General features: G+C 43.8%; 1 protein-coding gene across 2 annotated transcripts in view; it reads right to left on the bottom strand.

Moving 5' to 3' along the window:
- LOC130347215 (scavenger receptor cysteine-rich domain-containing group B protein-like) overlaps positions 1-21,896 on the bottom strand; it is a 72,605-nt gene that overhangs the window by 45,692 nt on the left and 5,017 nt on the right. The window contains exon 1 of one of the 2 annotated variants that reach the window (XM_056554637.1): positions 8,527-8,856. The exons of the other annotated variant lie outside the window; for it this stretch is intronic. The gene's annotated coding sequence lies outside the window, so the exon portion shown is untranslated. Of the gene's footprint in view, positions 1-8,526; positions 8,857-21,896 lie in introns of those variants that run through there. 2 annotated transcript variants of the gene reach the window in all.

Genomic DNA, 21,896 nt, shown 5'->3' with positions numbered 1-21,896 from the left:
GGTAAACCAGAGGGCAAGGGAGTAGGGAGGGGGGGAAGAGGGTGACGGCCGTACACCACGAAAAATGGGGACTTAGCAGAAGATTCTGAGACTCTGAAGTTGTATGAGAATTCGGCCCATGGTAGAAGATCTGCCCAGTCATCCTGGCGGGAGGAAACAAAATGCCGTAAATAGTCACCCAGGACCTGGTTAATTCTTTCTACTTGCCCATTGGATTGGGGATGATAAGAAGAAGAGAAGTTTAATTTAATCTTGAGCTGTTTACAGAGGGCCCTCCAGAATTTAGACACGAATTGGACGCCTCTATCCGAGACGATCTGCGTGGGCAAACCGTGAAGACGAAAAATGTGTACAAAAAATTGTTTTGCCAACTGAGGCGCTGAAGGAAGACCAGGAAGAGGAATAAAATGTGCCATCTTGGAAAATCGATCAACGACCACCCAAACAACAGTGTTGCCACGGGATGGGGGTAAGTCTGTAATAAAGTCCATACCAATCAGTGACCAAGGCTGTTCGGGGACAGGCAGAGGATGAAGGAGACCAGCAGGTTTCTGGCGAGGAGTCATATCCCGGGCACAGACAGTACAGGCCCGCACAAAATCAACAACATCCGTCTCCAGAGTCGGCCACCAATAGAAACGAGAGATGAGTTGCAAGGATTTTTTGATGCCCGCATGGCCTGCGAGGTAGGAGGAGTGTCCCCATTTGAGAATCCCGAGATGTTGGCGTGGAGAAACGAAGGTCTTCCCTGGAGGAGTTTGCCTGATGGAGGCTGGAGAAGTGGAGATCAGACAGTCCGGAGGAATGATGTGTTGCGGAGAGACCTCTACTTCCGAGGCATCCGAGGAACGAGAGAGAGCATCGGCCCTGATGTTCTTGTCGGCAGGGCGAAAGTGAATTTCAAAGTTAAAACGGGCAAAGAACAACGACCACCTGGCCTGGCGAGGATTCAGCCGTTGGGCAGACTGGAGATAGGAGAGATTCTTGTGATCGGTGTATATGATAACAGGAAATTTTGATCCCTCCAGCAGATGCCTCCATTCCTCAAGCGCCAATTTAATGGCCAGTAATTCTCGATCCCCGATGGAGTAGTTCCTCTCCGTCGGAGAGAAGGTCCTAGAAAAAAACCCACAAGTAACAGCATGCCCGGAAGGATTTTTTTGTAGAAGGACAGCTCCAGCTCCCACTGAGGAGGCATCTACCTCCAATAGGAAGGGTTTAGATGGGTCAGGTCTGGAGAGCACGGGAGCAGAAGAAAAGGCAGACTTGAGACGTTTAAATGCGTCTTCCGCTTGGGGAGACCAGGACTTGGGATTGGCATTTTTCTTGGTTAAAGCCACGATAGGAGCCACAATAGTGGAAAAGTGTGGAATAAATTGTCTGTAATAATTGGCGAACCCCAAAAAACGTTGGATAGCACGGAGTCCGGAGGGGTGTGGCCAATCTAAGACGGCAGAGAGTTTGTCTGGATCCATTTGTAGTCCCTGGCCAGAGACCAAGTATCCTAGGAAAGGAAGAGATTGGCATTCAAACAGACATTTCTCCATTTTGGCATAAAGTTGATTGTCTCGAAGTCTCTGAAGAACCATGCGGACATGTTGGCGGTGTTCTTCTAAGTTGGCAGAAAAAATCAGAATATCGTCCAGATAAACCACAACACAGGAATATAAGAGATCACGAAAAATTTCATTAACAAAGTCTTGGAAGACGGCAGGGGCGTTGCACAGGCCAAAGGGCATGACCAGATACTCAAAGTGTCCATCTCTGGTGTTAAATGCAGTCTTCCATTCGTCCCCCTCCCTGATGCGGATGAGATTATAAGCACCTCTTAATTCCAGTTTGGTAAAGATGTGGGCACCTTGAAGGCGATCAAAGAGTTCTGAGATAAGAGGTAGGGGGTAGCGGTTCTTTACCGTGATTTTATTAAGTCCGCGGTAATCAATGCAAGGACGTAGGGAGCCATCTTTTTTGGACACAAAGAAAAATCCAGCTCCGGCAGGAGAGGAGGATTTGCGGATAAACCCCTTTTTTAAATTTTCCTGGATGTACTCAGACATAGCAAGAGTCTCTGGAGCAGACAGAGGATAAATTCTGCCCCGGGGTGGAGTAGTACCCGGGAGGAGGTCAATAGGACAGTCATAAGGCCTGTGAGGAGGTAAAGTCTCAGCTTGCTTTTTGCAAAACACGTCAGCATAGTCCATATAAGCCTTAGGAAGACCGGTTACAGGGGGAACCACAGGGTCACAGCAGGGAGTACAGGGAACCGGTTTAAGACAGTCCTTGAAACAAGAGGTACCCCAGCTCTTGATTTCTCCTGTGGACCAATCAAGGGTTGGGGAATGGCGTTGAAGCCACGGTAATCCAAGAAGAATTTCGGAAGTGCAGTTGGAGAGGACCAAAAACTCAATTTTTTCGTGATGAGGTCCGATGCACATTAGGAGAGGTTCCGTGCGGTAACGTATGGTACAGTCCAATCTTTCATTGTTAACACAATTGATGTAGAGGGGTCTGGCGAGACTGGTCACTGGGATGTTGAACCTGTTGATGAGAGAGGCCAAAATAAAGTTTCCTGCAGATCCGGAATCCAAGAAGGCCATAGCAGAGAAGGAGAAGGTAGAGGCAGATATCCGCACAGGCACAGTAAGACGTGGAGAAGCAGAGTTGACATCAAGAACTGCCTCACCTTTGTGCGGAGTCAGCGTACGTCTTTCCAGGCGGGGAGGACGGATAGGACAATCCTTCAGGAAGTGTTCAGTACCGGCACAGTACAGGCACAGATTCTCCATGCGGCGTCGTGTCCTCTCTTGAGGTGTCAAGCGAGACCGGTCAACTTGCATAGCCTCCACGGCGGGAGGCACAGGAACGGATTGCAGAGGACCAGAGGAGAGAGGAGCCGGGGAGAAAAAACGCCTTGAGCGAACAAAGTCCATATCCTGGCGGAGCTCCTGACGCCTTTCGGAAAAACGCATGTCAATGCGGGTGGCCAGATGAATAAGTTCATGCAGGTTAGCAGGAATTTCTCGTGCGGCCAGAACATCTTTAATGTTGCTGGATAGGCCTTTTTTAAAGGTCGCGCAGAGGGCCTCATTATTCCAGGATAATTCGGAGGCAAGAGTACGGAATTGGATGGCGTACTCGCCAACAGAAGAATTACCCTGGACCAGGTTCAGCAGGGCAGTCTCAGCAGAAGAGGCTCGGGCAGGTTCCTCAAAGACACTTCGAATCTCCGTGAAGAAGGAGTGTACAGAGGCAGTGACGGGGTCATTGCGGTCCCAGAGCGGTGTGGCCCATGACAGAGCTTTCCCAGACAGAAGGCTGACTACGAAAGCCACCTTAGACCTTTCAGTAGGAAACTGGTCCGACATCATCTCCAAGTGCAGGGAACATTGCGAAAGAAAGCCACGGCAAAACTTAGAGTCCCCATCAAATTTATCCGGCAAGGATAATCGTAGGCCGGAAGCGGCCACTCGCTGCGGAGGAGGTGCAGGAGCTGGCGGAGGAGATGATTGCTGAAGCTGTGGTAGCAGCTGCTGTAGCATCACGGTCAGTTGAGACAGCTGGTGGCCTTGTTGCGCTATCTGTTGCGACTGCTGGGCGACCACCGTGGTGAGGTCGGCGACAACTGGCAGTGGGACTTCAGCGGGATCCATGGCCGGATCTACTGCCACGATTCGGCTGGCAGGTGGTGGATCCTCTGTGCCAGAGAGGGATTGGCGTGGACCGTGCTGGTGGACCGGTTCTAAGTTGCTACTGGTATTCACCAGAGCCCGCCGCAAAGCGGGATGGTCTTGCAGCGGCGGTAGCAACCAGGTCGTATCCACCAGCAACGGCTCAACCTCTCTGACTGCTGAAGATAGGCGCGGTACAAGGGAGTAGACAAGAGCAAGGTCGGACGTAGCAGAAGGTCGGGGCAGGCAGCAAGGATCGTAGTCAGGGGCAACGGCAGGAGGTCTGGAACACAGGCTAGGAACACACAAGGAAACGCTTTCACTGGCACAATGGCAACAAGATCCGGCGAGGGAGTGCAGGGGAAGTGAGGTATAAATAGGGAGTGCACAGGTGAACACACTAATTAGGCTAACTGCGCCAATCAGTGGCGCAGTGGCCCTTTAAATTGCAGAGACCCGGCGCGCGCGCGCCCTAGGGAGCGGGGCCGCGCGCGCCGGGACAAGACCGACGGAGAGCGAGTCAGGTACGGGAGCCGGGATGCGCATCTCGAGCGGGCGCCTCCCGCATCGCGAATCGCATCCCGGCTGGGAGAGGTATCGCAGCGCACCCGGTCAGCGGGTCTGACCGGGGCGCTGCATTTGCGAGGATGTAGCGAGCGCTCCGGGGAGGAGCGGGGACCCGGAGCGCTCGGCGTAACAATGAGGCTGTAATTATCATCATAGGTTATAACCTCAACTATTAGAGACAGAATGAGAAAAAAGAATCCATAAATCCCATTGTCTGATTTTTAAAGAGTACCTGTCCCCAAACTCAACTTTTAATATATTGTTCCTTATGTAATTATAAGACACTTTGCTATTTACTTTCTGTTAAAATTCTCAACCTTTATATGTTTTTAATGTGATTGAAATAACTGCCACTAGGTGGCTCTGTTCTGTTCCCTGCGCAAGTCAAACAGTTAGTTTGGTCTCCTCCCAACCTGGCAGGAGACAAAACTCAGGAAGTGTGTGCGGGGCATGGGGAGGCAGAGCTCTCGTAGGCTTCAGAGACGCTGTGCCTTCTGGGGAACGCCCACTTTCTCCTACCGGGAGCTACACAATGTGAGCAAGGGGAAAGGTATGATACACAATTTTAAGGGCAGGAAGGGTGTTAGGAGTAGTTAGGGAATATAATCTTAATTAGGGCCATATTCAAATTTGCAATATTTTGCGAATATATTGACGATTATTCATCCTATGTTTGCAAAATTCGCATATTTGCTATGTTTGTTCACTTTTTTTTTTCATGCGAAAATTCGCATGGAAAATTCACATAAAAATTTGCATGTGAAAAAAAACCAAAAAAAAAAAAAGAATATTCAACATGAATATCTAGCACTACAAAATTCTACAAAATTCTGTTAGTCCAATGAAAAAGATATTACAAGATACTGCAACATTTTATGGTTTGCATCTAGCACTATATTCTAAATATTTGCGAAATCGCGAAATGCCAATATTTGTGGTAAAAATTTGCATTATTAATATTCGTGCTCAACACTACTGACAGGTACTCTTTAAAGAATTTATTTGCAAATTATGGTGGAAAATAAGTATTTGGTTCCTCTCAATACTTTGTTATATCCCCTTTGTTGGTAATGACAGAGGTCACATGATTTCTGTGTTCACAAGGTTCTCACACACTGTTGGTAATGACAGAGGTCACATGATTTCTGTCTTCACAAGGTTCTCACACACTGTTGGTAATGACAGAGGTCACATGATTTCTGTCTTCACAAGGTTCTCACACACTGTTGGTAATGACAGAGGTCACATGTTTTCTGTCTTCACAAGGTTCTCACACACTGTTGGTAATGACAGAGGTCACATGTTTTCTGTCTTCACAAGGTTCTCACACACTGTTGGTAATGACAGAGGTCACATGTTTTCTGTCTTCACAAGGTTCTCACACACTGTTGGTAATGACAGAGGTCACATGTTTTCTGTCTTCACAAGGTTCTCACACACTGTTGGTAATGACAGAGGTCACATGTTTCCTGTCTTCACAAGGTTCTCACACACTGTTGGTAATGACAGAGGTCACATGATTTCTGTCTTCACAAGGTTCTCACACACTGTTGGTAATGACAGAGGTCACATGTTTTCTGTCTTCACAAGGTTCTCACACACTGTTGGTAATGACAGAGGTCACATGTTTTCTGTCTTCACAAGGTTCTCACACACTGTTGGTAATGACAGAGGTCACATGTTTTCTGTCTTCACAAGGTTCTCACACACTGTTGCCGGTATTTTGGCCCATTCCTCCATGCAGATCTCCTTTAGAGCAGTGATGTTTTGGGGCTGTCGCTGGGCAACACAGACTTTCAACTCCCTCCAAAGGTTTTCTATAGGGTTGGGATCTGGAGACTGGCTAGGCCTCTGCAGGACCTGAAAGTGCTTCTTACGAAGCCATTCCTTCATTGCCCGGGCGGTGTGTTTGGGATCATTGTCATGCTGAAAGACCCAGCCAGGTTTCATCTTCAATTCCCTTGCTGATGGAAGGAGGTTTTCACTCACAATCTCACGATACATGGCCCCATTCATTCTTTCCTTTACATGGATCAGTCCTCCTGGTCCCTTATCTGAAAAACAGCCCCAAAGCGTGATGTCTCCACCCCCATGCTTCACAGTAGTTATGGGGTTCTTTGGATACAATTTAGCATTCTTTCTCCTCCAAACACGACGAGTTGAGTTTTTACCAAAAAGTTCTACCTTGGTTTCATCTGACCATATGACATTCTCCCAATCCTCTTCTGGATCATCCAAATGCTCTCTAGCAAACTTCAGACGGGCCCGGACATGTACTGGCTTAAGCAGAGGGACACGTCTGGCACTGCATGATTTGTGTCCCTGGCGGTGTAGTGTGTTATTGATGGCAGCCTTTGTTACTTTGGTCCCAGCTTTCTGCAGGTCATTCACTAGGTCCCCCGTGTGGTTCTGGGATTTTTTCTCACCGTTCTTGTGATCATTTTGACACCACGGGGTGAGATCTTGCCTGGAGCCCCAGATGGAGGGAGATGATCAGTGGTCTTGTATATCTTCCATTCTCTAATAATTGCTCCCACAGTTGATTTCTTCACACCAAGCTGCTTGCCTATTGCAGATTCAGTCTTCCCAGCCTGGTGCAGGTCTACAATGTTGTTTCTGGTGTCCTTCGCCAGCTCTTTGGTCTTGGCCATAGTGGAGTTTGGAGTGTGACTGAGGTTGTGGACAGGTGTCTTTATACTGATAACAAGTTCACACAGGAGCCATTAATACAGGTAACGAGTGGAGGACGGAGGAGACTCTTATAGAAGAAGTTACAGGTCTGTGAGAGGCAGAAATCTTACTTGTCTGTAGGTGACCAAATACTTATTTTCCACCATAATTTGCAGATAAATTCATTAATAATCAGACAATGTGATTTATGGATTTTTCTCATTCTGTCTCATAGTTGAGGTTATAACCTATAATGATAATTACAGCCTCATCTTTATAAGGGGGAGAACTTGTACAATTGGGGGCTGACTAAATACTTTTTTGCCCCACTGTAAATACCACAAAGGGCATATTTACAATTTATCAGGTCTCTAAAGTGGGGCCATGAAAGAGTTTATCGAAACCAGTTTACAAGAAGGTCGTATTCGACCCTCGGTGTCCCCCATGGGGCTGGGTTTTTGTTTGTCTGTAAAAAAGATGGTGGTCTCAGACCATATATTGATTATAGAGGATTGAATCAAATAACTGTAAAATATCCTTTACCTTTCATTCCTGACATGTTTAATCAGATACAGGGCGCCAATTGGTTTGCCCTTCAAGCTTGATTTGCGGGGGACACATCAATCTTATTCGCATAAAGCGACCTTTAACCCCTTAAGGACCAAGGACGTACAGGTACGTCCTTGGTCCTGCTCCCGTGATATAACGCGGGGTTACACGGTAACCCCGCATCATATCACGGCGGGCCCGGCGTCGTAGTGAAGCCGGGACCCGGCGCTAATAGCGCACACCGCCAATCGCGGCGCCGTGCGCTATTAACCTTTTAGCCGCGCGCTCAGAGCTGTGCCGCGCGGCTAAAAGTGAAAGTAAAAGCTGCCGGTTAACTCAGTGGGCTGTGTAAATAAAAATAAACATATATGGTATCACCGCGTGTGGAAATGTCCGAATTATAAAAATATATCGTTAATTAAACCACTCGGTCAATGGCGTGCGTGCAAAAAAATTCCAAAGTCCAAAATAGTGCATTTCAATAAGTCCTATCAATGCAAAAATGGTACCGTTAAAAACTTCAGATCACGGCGCAAAAAATGAGCCCTCATACCGCCCCATACACGGAAAAATAAAAAAGTTATAGGGGTCAGAAATGACAATTTTAAACATATTAATTTTCCTGCATGTAGTTATGTATGTAATCATTTTAACCGTATGGACCTACAGAATAATGATAAGGTGTCATTTTTACCGAAAAATGTACTACGTAGAAACGGAAGCCCCCAAAAGTTACAAAACTGCGTTTTTTTTTCAATTTTGTCGCACAATGATTTTTTTTTTCCCGTTTCACCATAGATTTTTGGGCAAAGTGACTGATGTCACTGCAAAGTAGAATTGGTGGCGCAAAAAATAAGCATCATATGGATTTTTAGGTGCAAAATTGAAAGAGTTATGATTTTTTAAAGGAGCAAAAAAGGAAAATGCAAAAATGGAAAAAAAAAACTGGTCCTTAAGGGGTTAATACGCCTGAAGGGCATTTTGAATACTTAGTAATGCCTTTTGGTACCACTCCATAAACTTCCCTCTGCTCCAGTGTTTGGACTTGTTTGTCAGACACGTCGTCCCTTACCATAGGTTGCCTGTTACTGTTGTTTCTGACAGAGGGGTACAATTTGTGTCCATATTCTGGCCGGCGTTTTGTAAAAGACTGGGGGTTGAATTGTCCTTTTCTTCCGCATTTCACCCTCAGTCCAACGGCCAAACAAAAAGAATGAACCATTGAGCGATCTGTTCTGTGTTATGTTACCGAGTGGGTTTCATACTTGGCACTGGCCATGACGAAAACTCTTCTACCGGTATGTCACCATTCTTCTGTGTGTGGGTTCAATCCTCGCTTCACCTCTTGTCCAGAAGCTTCTAGTAACAATCCAGAGGTGGATGAAGCAATAAACAAACAGAAGAACCTGGAAAAAGCCCAAGAAAAACAGAAGAGGTTTGTCAACAAGAGACGCACTTGTGGCGCAGGGTTTAATGTTGGGAACAAAGTTTGGTTGTCTACAAAAAATCTTTGTTTAAAAGTCCAATCGGGAAAATTATTGGCCCCCAGGTTTACTGGGCCTTTTGAGGTTTTTGAGGTTATAAACCTGGTTTCTTATGAATTGAAATGACATAATGTCCATAATGTGTTTCCTCGTTCCCTTTTGAAGGTCTACATTCTATCTCTGACTCTGGCTCCGGTGGAGATTGATGGTTAAATGGAATATGAGGTTGGGAAGATTTTGGAAGGTCTCAAATTCCTTACAATATTTGGTAAACTGGAAGGGTTATGGTCCAGAGGAGAGGCCGTGGGTTCCATCTTCTGCTATACGCGCTCTGAGGCTTATCAGAAGCTTTCACTCCTCTCATCCGGACAAACCTGCACCAGATCTTAATCTCTTAAGGACGCAGGGCGTACCTGTATGCCCTGTGCCTGCTCCCCTTGCTATGACGCAGGCTCACGGTCTGACCCCGCATCATAGCATCGTCTAATGCCGCAGTGATGCCTTAACCCCTTAGACGCGGCGATCACCTTTCTAAAGTGAAAGTAAAACGTTCCCGGCAGCTCAGTCGGGCTGTTGGTGACCGCCACGGTGAAATTACTGCATCCCGAACAGCTAAGAGGAAGGGGGAAGGTCCCACCTGCCTCCTCTCTGTCCAATCTGTGATCTACTGCTCCATGTCTGAGATCCAGGCAGGAGCAGCAGAGCGCCGATAACACTGATCAATGCTATGCTATGGCACAGAACAGTGTATGCAATCAGAAGATTACATGTAATATTGCCCTATGGGGGCTAAAAAATGGTGTTAAAAAAAGTAAAAAAAAGTAAATAAATGTGATTTAACCCTTTCCCTAATAAAAGTTTGAATCACCCCCCTTTTCCCATAAAAAAAAATATATATATGTAAAGGAAAATAAACTGCTATCCCCAGTTTAGTCTTGAGAAGAGACGTATAAGGGGGGATATGATAAACGTATATAAGTATATAAATGGCCCATACAAAAAATATGGAGAAAAACTGTTCCAGGTTAAACCCCCCCAAAGGACGAGGGGGCACTCCCTCCGTCTGGAGAAGAAAAGGTTTAGTCTCAAGGGGCGACACGCCTTCTTTACCGTGAGGACTGTGAATTTATGGAACGGTCTACCTCAGGAACTGGTCACAGCAGGAACAATTAACAGCTTTAAAACAGGATTAGATACATTCATGGAACAAAATAACATTAATGCTTATGAAGAAATATAAAATCTCATCCCTTCCCCAATATCGCGCCGCGCCCCTACCCTTCAATTCCCTGGTTGAACTTGATGGACATATGTCTTTTTTCGACCGTACTAACTATGTAACTATGTAACTATGTAACAAACATATGTGGCATAAACATTATAGTGTCCAAACTATAAAAATATATAATGTTAATTAAACCGCACGGTCAATGGCGTACACGTAAAAAAATTCCAAAATCCAAAATTGCGTATTTTTGGTCATTTTGTATACCTTAACCCCTTAAGGACCAAGCCCATTTTCACCTTAAAGGGGTACTCCGCACCCCTAGATATCTTATCCCCTATTGAAAGGATAGGGGATAAGATGTCAGATCGCCAGGGGTCCCGCTGATGGGGGCCCCCGGGATCTCGGCTGCAGCACCCACCTGTATGGCTTCCACCTCACACCGACAACCCTGGAGGCTTTGGATCCCGACCACAATGGCGGACGAGCGTGACGTCACGACTCCGCCACATGTGACATCATGCCCCACCCCCTCAATGCAAGTCTATGGGAGGTCCGTCACCCCCCCTTCCATAGACTTGCATTGAGGGGGTGGGACGTGATGTCACACGGGGCGGAGTCGTGACGTCATGCTCATCCGCCATTGTGGTCCGAAGCCTCCAGCGTTGCAGGTGTGAGGTGGAAGCCGTACAGGTGGGTGCTGCAGCCGAGATCCTGGGGGTCCCCAGCAGCTGGACCCCGACGATCTGACATCTTATCCCCTATCCTTTGGATAGGGGATAAGATGTCTAGGGGTGCGGAGTACCCCTTTAAGGACCAGGCCAATTTTATTTTTACGTTTTCGTTTTTTCCTCCTCGCCTTCTAAAATCCATAACTCTTTTATATTTCCATCTACAGACCTATATAAGGGCTTGTTTTTTGCGTGACCAATTTTACTTTGTAATGAAACCTCTCATTTTATCATAAAATTTACGGCAACCCCCCCCAAAAAAATTTTTAGGTAGAAAATTTTAAAGAAAACCAAAATTTTACACACTTTGGAGAGGTTCGTTTTCACACTGTACAATTTACGGTAAAATTGATACGTATTCTTTATTCTGTGGGTCAATACGATTAAAATGATCCCCATGGTTAGATACTTTTATATTTTTGTACCGCTTAAAAAAAATCTAAAACTTTTTGTACAAAATCAGTCATCTAAAATCGCCCCATTTTGACCACCTGTAACTTTTTCATTTTTCCGTATATCGGGCGGTAGGAGGGCTCCTTTTTTTGTGCCCTCATCTGTACTTTTATTAGATACCACATTTGCATATATAAAACTTTTAGATCATTTTTTATAAATTTTTTTAAATAAAATGTGGCAAAAAAGCTGCATTTTTGGACTTTTTTTAAAAAAAAATTACGTTTACACCGGCTGCCATGCTGGATGATCGGATCGCCGCGGCAGAAGTTTCACTTGTTTGATTGAAATTCCAAGAAAAAAAAACTGTGCAAAGTCAAAAACCGTATGGTGAAAACCAGATGGACCCGTACGCATATACGGTTCTGTACGGTTCCCATTGACTTCCATGTTGACAAAAAACGTGTCAGTCTATGGTTTTGGGTACGGGTAAAAAAATGGACAAAACCATATAAGGGTGCATGCACACCACGTTTTTGCTATACAGTTCCCGTATACGGTTTCAAGTTAAAAAACGTACGGAACCGTATAGCAAACCGTGTGCACTGACTTAACATTGTAAACCGTATGTCAAACGCATCATCCGGTTTGGTCCGTTTTGCATCTTATATGGTTTTGTCCGTTTTTTAACCCATACCCAAAACCGTAGACTGCCAAGTTTTTTGGTCCGGGTGAAAAACTGTATTAAATCGTATACTTTTTTATTTTTTTATTTTTTTACATGGGAGTCAATGGGAACCGTACAGAACCATATGTGCGTCCTATTCCATCCGGTTTTCACCATACGATTTTTGACTTTGCACAGTTTTTTTTCTTGGAATTTCAATCAAACGAGTGAAACTTTATTCAAAAGGGAGTGAAAAGTTAAAAATGTCTACGGTTTTATCTTAAAAAACAGATGCAACCGGACATCATTTTTCAAACCGTATACGGGTTGAAATTTGTACACAAGTTTTGATACAGTTTAGTCAGGTTTTGAGGGATCTGTTTTTCATCAAAAACCTGATACGGGAAACTGTATTGCCAAAACGTGGTGTGCATGCACCCTAAGACGCAAAACGGACTAAACCGGATGATGCATTTGACATACGGTTTACAATGTTAAGTCAATGCATACGGTTTTCTATACGGTTCTGTATGGTTTTTACCTTGAAACCGTATACGGGAACTGTATAGCAAAAACGTTTTTGCTATACAGTTCCCGTATACGGTTTCAAGGTAAAAAACATACAGAACCGTATAGAAAACCATGTGCATGCACCCGAACAGTCCAAAGAGACGGAATAATGTCCATTAGGTAGTTGAGGAAGCCCGGGGCCAGAGACAATCCAGGTAGTGAATCTCCATGTGGTGCTCCAAAATAGGACATACCCAGCATAGCAAAAATGGAAAGGAAAGGACGCACACAGACAAACAGGTAGGTAAGAAAACAGGGCGTCACTCACGTCACGTCACTTTAGTGGCACTTTATTTTAAAGGTGTATAGAATACAGGGTGCAGACACGGATGAGGCTTAGGGGACGCCGCGGGTCAGCAACATGTCGGGTTAACAGCTGTTTGCGCGTGCGTCCGCACGCGCAAACAGCTGTTAACCCGACATGTTTCCGACTCGTGACCTGTTGCTGACTGTGCTTTGGGGCTTTGGAACCACGGTGTATGGTCTGGGACCAGCAGTCAGAAGTTCTACGTTTTGTGCTAGTTCACTGCGAAAGGTTCTGCGTGGAGTGAGGATTTGTCAGGGTAGAAGTGCAGACTACTACTATCTATTTACCTGGAAAAGAAAATAACAAAAGATATAACTAAAACCCCTATCCACAGCCTGTGTGAGCTGACCTACATGTACACTCTTCACCCTATCTACAGCCTGTGTGAGCTGTCCTCCATATATGTTCACCTATCTACATCCTGTGTGAGCTGTCCTCCATGTATGCTCTCCTCCCTATATACAGCCTGTGTGAGCTGACCTACATGTACACTCTTCACCCTATCTACAGCCTGTGTGAGCTGTCCTCCATGTATACTCTCCTCTCTATCTACAGCCTGTGTGAGCTGACCTACATGTACACTCTTCACCCTATCTACAGCCTGTGTGAGCTGTCCTCCATATATGTTCACCTATCTACATCCTGTGTGAGCTGTCCTCCATGTATGCTCTCCTCCCTATATACAGCCTGTGTGAGCTGTCCTCCATGTATACTCTCCTCTCTATCTACAGCCTGTGTGAGCTGACCTACATGTACACTCTTCACCCTATCTACAGCCTGTGTGAGCTGTCCTCCATATATGTTCACCTATCTACATCCTGTGTGAGCTGTCCTCCATGTATGCTCTCCTCCCTATATACAGCCTGTGTGAGCTGACCTACATGTACACTCTTCACCCTATCTACAGCCTGTGTGAGCTGTCCTCCATATATGTTCACCTATCTACATCCTGTGTGAGCTGTCCTCCATGTATGCTCTCCTCCCTATATACAGCCTGTGTGAGCTGACCTACATGTACACTCTTCACCCTATCTACAGCCTGTGTGAGCTGTCCTCCATATATGTTCACCTATCTACATCCTGTGTGAGCTGTCCTCCATGTATGCTCTCCTCCCTATATACAGCCTGTGTGAGCTGTCCTCCATGTATACTCTCCTCTCTATCTACAGCCTGTGTGAGCTGACCTACATGTACACTCTTCACCCTATCTACAGCCTGTGTGACCTGTCCTCCATATATGTTCACCTATCTACATCCTGTGTGAGCTGTCCTCCATGTATGCTCTCCTCCCTATATACAGCCTGTGTGAGCTGACCTACATGTACACTCTTCACCCTATCTACAGCCTGTGTGACCTGTCCTCCATGTATACTCTCCTCCCTATATACAGCCTGTGTGAGCTGACCTACATGTACACTCTTCACCCTATCTACAGCCTGTGTGACCTGTCCTCCATATATGTTCACCTATCTACATCCTGTGTGAGCTGTCCTCCATGTATGCTCTCCTCCCTATATACAGCCTGTGTGACCTGTCCTCCATGTACGCTCTCCATCCTATCTACAGCCTGTGTGAGCTATCCTCCATGTATGCTCTCCTTCCTATATACAGACTGCAGACTCAGACTGCAGCCGGGACACAGACAAGCTCAGCTGGCAGCTTGGAATTATCTCCTCTCTGTATACAACTGCACGTGCAGAGAGAAGAAAGATCAGAGCTCAGATAGTAAAATGAATGAGGGCCTACAGTAAGGCAGAGTCAGGAGTATGCCCTGCGGTGCTGGCTCCTGCCTGTCTGATTGACAGGCAGGAGCAGTGCTGAGCTTGTCTGTGTCCTGGCTGCAGTCTAAGGTTTAGGACTCCAGCATGAGTATGAAATCTATAAAAAGGGTTTGTGGCCAGGACTGATAGGGAGACCTCTAGTGGTCATTTTTTCAAAGTGGAAAATTAAATAGAAAGAAGCATATTTTTGAATAAGATGCAATTGGAAAGTCATTCTGCATACATTAATCTATAATATATCAGAAGTTTTTTTGATGAGAGGTCCCCTTTAAATGGTCACAGAGCTTTTGCAAAATTTTGTGCAGGTCACATTTTCTAAAATCTCCCTCTTCGCATACACCAAGAAGCTAAGCTAAGTCTGGGCTGGTGTAGTTTTTTGGTGGTTTTGCACCTTTTTTGCACCTTTTCACAAAAAGGCGCAGTTCACTAAACCCGTCCATATCATGTGTATTGCCAAAATCAGATGATTTCAACTCAAAATCAGCAGAAATGTGTAAACCAAAAGGTGCAAAAAAGGACACTTGCGCCAAAGTAGCGCCAAATATAGACAGAAAAAGAGGGTAAACACAATGATAAATACCGGCCTCTGTGAACCACCCGGGGAAGAGGCGTCAGGGCCAGTGTGGAGCGCGTATATTCGAAATGCTCATTTTTACAGCGAATATCGGCACTTCGTGATTTTGCGAATATTGAGAACATAGGGATAAATATGCGTAATAATGAATATTCTTATTTATTTTATTTATTTTTTGCGAATATCGGCTCTTCCAGTTAAACGACACTGATCCCTCCCTTCTTTTAGGTGAAAGTTATAATCGCCCATGCGCACTATGAAAATGTCATTACAAATAACAGCACCCACCACGAGGTCCAGTTTAAAGTGTAAGCTGCAGGGTCTTTGTTGCATCACGATATACAATGCGACGTTTCGTCTGACAAGCAGAACAAACATGTAAAATCCAAAATAGGTAACAAAGTGACATGATTGGTGGATACACAAGTGCAGTGAATGTGGTAATTAATCGTAAGCCAACCTCTTATACATCATTGGTCAGAAAAGTGACATGTGAACATGACAGCTACAATAATATATGTCTTGATCAAAGAGATCCTTAACCCCTTAAGGACCGGGGGGTTTTCCGTTTTTGCATTTTCGTTTTTTGCTCCTTTAAAAAATCATAACTCTTTAAATTTTGCACCTAAAAATCCATATGATGCTTATTTTTTGCGCCACCAATTCTACTTTGTAATGACATTAGTCATTTTGCCCAAAAATCTACGGTGAAACGGAAAAAAAAAATTGTGCGACAAAATTGAAAAAAAACAACGCAGTTTTGTAACTTTTGGGGGCTTCCGTTTCTACGTAGTACATTTTTCGGTAAAAATGACCCCTTATCTTTATTCTGTAGGTCCATACGATTAAAATGATCCCCGACTTATATAGGTTGGATTTTGTCGGACTTCTAGAAAAAATCATAACTACATGCAGGAAAATGAATACGTTTAAAATTGTCATTTCTGACCCATATAACTTTTTTATTTTTCCGTGTATGGGGCGGTATGAGGGCTCATTTTTTGCGCCGTGATCTGAAGTTTTTAACGGTATCATTTTTGCATTGATAGGACTTATTGACCAAAAATGACCAAAATTTTTTTTGCGCGCACGCCATTGACCGTGCGGTTTAATTAATGATATATTTTTATAATTCGGACATTTCCGCACGCGGCGATACCACATATGTTTATTTTTATTTACACTGTGTTTTTTTTTTATGGGAAAAGGGGGGTAATTCAAACTTTTAATAGGGGAGGAGTTAAATGATATTTATTCACTTTTTTATTTTTTTATTTTTTTTGCAGTGTTATAGCCCCATAAGGACCTATAACACTGCACACACTGATCTCTTATACTGATCATTGTTATCCCATAGGGACCTATAACACTGCACACACTGATCATTGTTATCCCATAGGGACCTATAACACTGCACATACTGATCATTGTTATCCCATAGGGACCTATAACACTGCACACACTGATCATTGTTATCCCATAGGGACCTATAACACTGCACATACTGATCATTGTTATCCCATAGGGACCTATAACACTGAACACACTGATCATTGTTATCCCATAGGGACCTATAACACTGCACACACTGATCTCTTATACTGATCATTGTTATCCCATAGGGACCTATAACACTGCACACACTGATCTCTTATACTGATCATTGTTATCCTATAGGAGACTATAACACTGCACACACTGATCTCTTATACTGATCATTATTATCCCATAGGAGACTATAACACTGCACACACTGATCTCTTATACTGATCATTGTTATGCCATAGGAGACTATAATACTAATCACACTGATCTCTTATACTGATCATTATTATCCCATAGGAGACTATAACACTGCACACACTGATCTCTTATACTGATCATTGTTATACCATAGGAGACTATAATACTAATCACACTGATCTCTTATACTGATCATTATTATCCCATAAGGACATATAAAACTGCACACACTGATCTCTTATACTGATCATTATTATCCCATAGGAGACTATAACACTGCACACACTGATCATTGTTATCCCATAGGGACCTATAACACTGCACACACTGATCTTTATCATTGATCACTGGTTTCTCATAAGAAACCAGTGATCGACAATTCTGCTGCATGACTGCTCATGTCTGGATCTCAGGCACTGAGCAGTCATTCGGCGATCGGACAGCGAGGAGGCAGGTAGGTAGGGCCCTCCCGCTGTCCTGTAAGCTGTTCGGGATGCCGCGATTTCGCTGCGGCTATCCCGAACAGCCCACTGAGCTAGCCGGCAACTTTCGCTTTCACTTTTAGCCGCGTGGCTCAGCTCTGAGCGCGCGGCTAAAGGGTTAATAGCGCGCGGCGCCGCGATCGGTGCTGCGCGCTATTAGAGGCGGGTCCCGGCTTCACTATGACGCCGGGCCCGCCGTGATATGACGCAGGGTTACCGTGTAACCCCGCGTTATATCAGGAGAGCAGGACCAAGGACGTACCGGTACGTCCTTGGTCCTTAAGGGGTTAAAGGGGTACTCCGCTGAAATTTTTTTTTTTTTTAAATCAACTGGTGCCAGAAAGTTAAACAGATTTGTAAATGACTTCTATTAAAAAATCTTAATCCTTCCTGTACTTATTAGCTGCTGAATACTACAGCGGAAATTCTATTCTTTTTGAAACACAGAGCTCTCTGCTGACATGAGCACAGTGCTCTCTGCATTTTAGGAACTGTCCAGAGTAAAAGGAAATCCCCATAGCAAACCTATGCTGTTCTAGACAGTTCCTAAAATGGACAGAGATGTCAGCAGAGAGCACTGTGGTCGTGATGTCAGCAGAGAGCTCTGTGTTTCAAAAAGAATAGAATTTCCACTGTAGTATTCAGCAGCTAATAAGTACAGGAAGGATTAAGATTTTTTAATAGAAGTCATTTACAAATCTGTTTAACTTTCTGGCACCAGTTGATTTAAAAAAAAAAAAAAAAAAAAGTTTTTCACCGGAGTACCGTATGTGACAGGAGAATACAGTAAGGGGGGGGGGGGGGCTCCGTGACACCAATACATTAATCCGATGATTTTATCTTAGCTCCATTGTTGAGATCTGCTGGGGGCTCACGCTCCTCTACTATGTTTGTAAACATTGTTAATGCGGTTGCGCGGCATCTCCCTATCAGATCTTGTGGGTGCGCATGCGCAACCACACTATGCGCTGCACATCCCGTTCACTATCCCGGCACATATTATAGGGATCCATTGCGCATACGATTAAGTCTCACATATCCCGCAGCGAGTCTATTGAGGCGTCGGCCGTATCTACAGCCGAAGCCAAAACAGACCTATATATGGATCTACTGGGCGCAATGATGTGAACCGTCATCTAGAGAAAAAATGTTTTTTGTATCAAATCTCTTGTATCATGGTGTTCTTCAACGGAGTCCCCTGTCGTGTATTCATCCCGGTGTCCTCCAGTGATATATAAATAGATGTGCAAAAGAGGGGAAATATAAAACCATAATTAAAATCAATCCTCCACGTCAGTAAAGTGGATCAAAAAAAATGTTTTATTTATTATTCACGTACTCTGAGTATATATAGCAAAAATGAAAGAAGTGAAAACTAAAATATAATAATAATAATGAAATATAGAATACGAAAACTAAAAAAGATAAGTAAAAAAGACTATAATAACTCAAAAAATAATAATAAATAAAAAATAATAAATAATAATGAAAAATAAATAAAAAAAATAATAAAAAAGAAAAAATTATAAAAAATAAATAAAAAAATAAAAAAATAATAAATAAAGAATAAAAAAATAAAAAAAATAAAGAATAAAAAAAAAAATAAGAATAAATAAAAAATAAGAATAAATAAAAAATAAATAATAATAAAAAAAACTATAATAAAAACTAAAATAAAACAAAAAATAAAAACATAAAAAAGTAAATGAAAAATGAAAGAAAAATAAATAAATAATAAATAAAAAAATAATAAAAAAATTCTAAAAAATAAAAATAAAATAAAAATTAAATATAAAAATAAAAATTGAAAAATGATAAATAATAAACAATAATAATAAAAAAAGATAAAAAGGAAAAATAATAAATCAGAGTTTGCAGTCAGTTATCTGAGCAACCATCCTTGAATTACATATAAGGTTTCAAGTTGTAATCAATATTTAATCCCATTGGGTGTAACGTGTTTAATCTATGTATCCAGCGGAGTTCTTTATGCTAGGAGTTAGGAGTGGCGAAAAGAACAAAATGGCACCGGGACATTGAGGATTATAGCAACAATAAGATCTATACCTGGCAATCTCAAGCCCCACAGAACAATTGGAGACGCAGACGGCGACCTTGCACTGGAAACTACAATTCATCGGATGGTTTCCTCTCCACAGCGGTGGACAGTGATTCTTCAGATGCATCGTACCAACAGGCTTATTTATTGAAAGGCCCCCCAGGAAACGACGTAAGGGGGGGACGTAAACACCACAAGAGGCATCCAGACAAGACAGAAGACCCAGCACAAACCTCCGAGAGGACGATCGAAGAGAGGACGTTAGTTGTAAATATTAGCTCTTTTGACCTTTCTGATTTGGAAATGAAAGTACTAGAAAGGGCCTATCACATTGCCCCACCACTAGTGGACTGGTTTACCCATGATATTGACTTAGAAACTTTTTTTTCGCAGGTTGCGCCTAAGAAATCATTTTTCTGAATGTGACATACAAACGGTGGGTGAGGTGGATGCGGTGATTAAACAGGCCCACCTGACTCTTAAGGAGGTCGGTCTGTTTAATAAAAGCAATTTCCAACCTCCCAAAGTACACAATGGGATTGAGGCATACATAAAGACGGTGAGGGCCCAAATTGATGATCCTAAAACCACACACCAAGATGAACATAGGTGGCATAATACTTCTAAAACAGAATTGAAAGCTATTAAGGGTCTAGAACAAAACAAGGCTATTACTATCAAACCGGAAGATAAGGGGGGTGCCCTAGTAATTATGGACACCCCCTTTATCTAGCCGAGATCCACAGACAGTTGGAGGATAATGCTGTTTACTCCAAAATTAACAGTGATCCATTACATACTATACAGGGGATGATCAATAATATCTTAGTCCAAGCCAGAGATAATGGGATCATTGATGGGGAGTTGTTTAGATTCCTCATCAAGGAACAACCGCGGACTCCAGTGCCGAAGATCCTTAAGAATTTATGGAATCCCCCCGGAAGACCTATTGTCTACGGGCGGGACTCCGTTTTCTCCCCTATAACAATATATCTAGATAGGATCCTAAATCCATTTGCTAAACAGGCAGCTTCGTATGTACAGGACACAACTCATTTCCTTAACCAAATCATGACCCTGGAATGTCCCAATCATACAATATTGGTATCGTCTGAGGTAGTCAATTAATATACTTCAATTGAACATGACCGTGGTCTACAGGCAATAGCCAATTGTTTGCATAACTCCGATATGTCAGAAGGCGCATGTTCCCTTGTTCTGGACTTACTGGGGGTCATCCTCAGACAGAATTATTTTCTGTTTGGGGATGACCTCTATGTCCAGAACAGGGGAACAGCCATGGGCTCTAATGTGGCGCCATGTTATGCAAATATTTACATGACGGATGTAGAAACTACATACATCTACCCCTCGCCCCTGTTCAGACATATACGGACGTGGTTACGTTATATCGACGACACGTTCGTCATCTGGACAGGGACGGAGGGAGAACTAAAACAATTTTTGGATGAGCTTAACAGCATACACCCTGACTTGAAATTCACCATGGTCTACTCACCCACATCTTTACAATTCTTGGATACTACTGTTTCCCTCCGGGACGGTAGATTGACTACCGATCTCTACACGAAGGAAACGGATAGAAACAATCTCTTGGCATACGACAGCTTTCACCCGAGGAGTATGGTGCAACCCCTCCCCTGGAGTCAGCTGTTAAGGGTCAAGAGAATTGTTTCACCCACGGAAAATATGGAAGGTAGACGGCGAAATGTGCGAAAAATTTAATAAAAGAGGTTACCCACAGAAAATACTAAGTCAACATAGATCTAAATTGGAAAGGAAAAGTAGACCAGAGCTGTTACAGACCACTAAGAGAGACACTAGTGAAAGGATCCCTTTCGTATCCACTTTTACCACTCTTAGCAGTAAAATTGCCAAAATAATTAAACATAACCCGAGTATTGTACAACGCACAACAGATCTCACTTGTTCACCTGTCCTCGCTTATCGCAGGGGACATTACCACAAAGATATTCTCGTAAAATCAGATTTGGGGAGTCTTAAACCAACTACTGTCTGGGCCCCAGAAAGGGTAATTTCCCCTGCCTGGGGTGCAGCCATTGTAACAGCATTATTAAAGGGGACAGCTTCTCGCACCCTCTAACCGGGCAGAGGTCCCGAACAGCCCGACTGAGCAGCCGGGTTAGTGTTATATTCGCTTCAGAGGCGGCGGTCAGCTTTGATCACCGCGTCTGAAGGGTTAATACAGGGCATCACCGCGATCGGTGATGTCCTATATTAGCCGCGGGTCCCGGCCGATAATGGCCGCAGGGACCGCCGCGATAGGACAGGGTTTTAATGTGTATTTGCCGTATAAGAGGCACCGACTTTTCCCCCCAGTTTTGGGGAAGAAAAAGTGCGTCTTATACGGCGAAAAATACGGTATACGTTTCAATACGGTTTTT

The sequence above is a fragment of the Hyla sarda genome, unplaced genomic scaffold, assembly GCF_029499605.1.
Source record: "Hyla sarda isolate aHylSar1 unplaced genomic scaffold, aHylSar1.hap1 scaffold_820, whole genome shotgun sequence".
Lineage (NCBI taxonomy): Eukaryota > Metazoa > Chordata > Amphibia > Anura > Hylidae > Hyla > Hyla sarda.
Note: the sequence above shows the minus strand (reverse complement) of the source record. Positions and strands in the feature narration are given on the sequence as shown.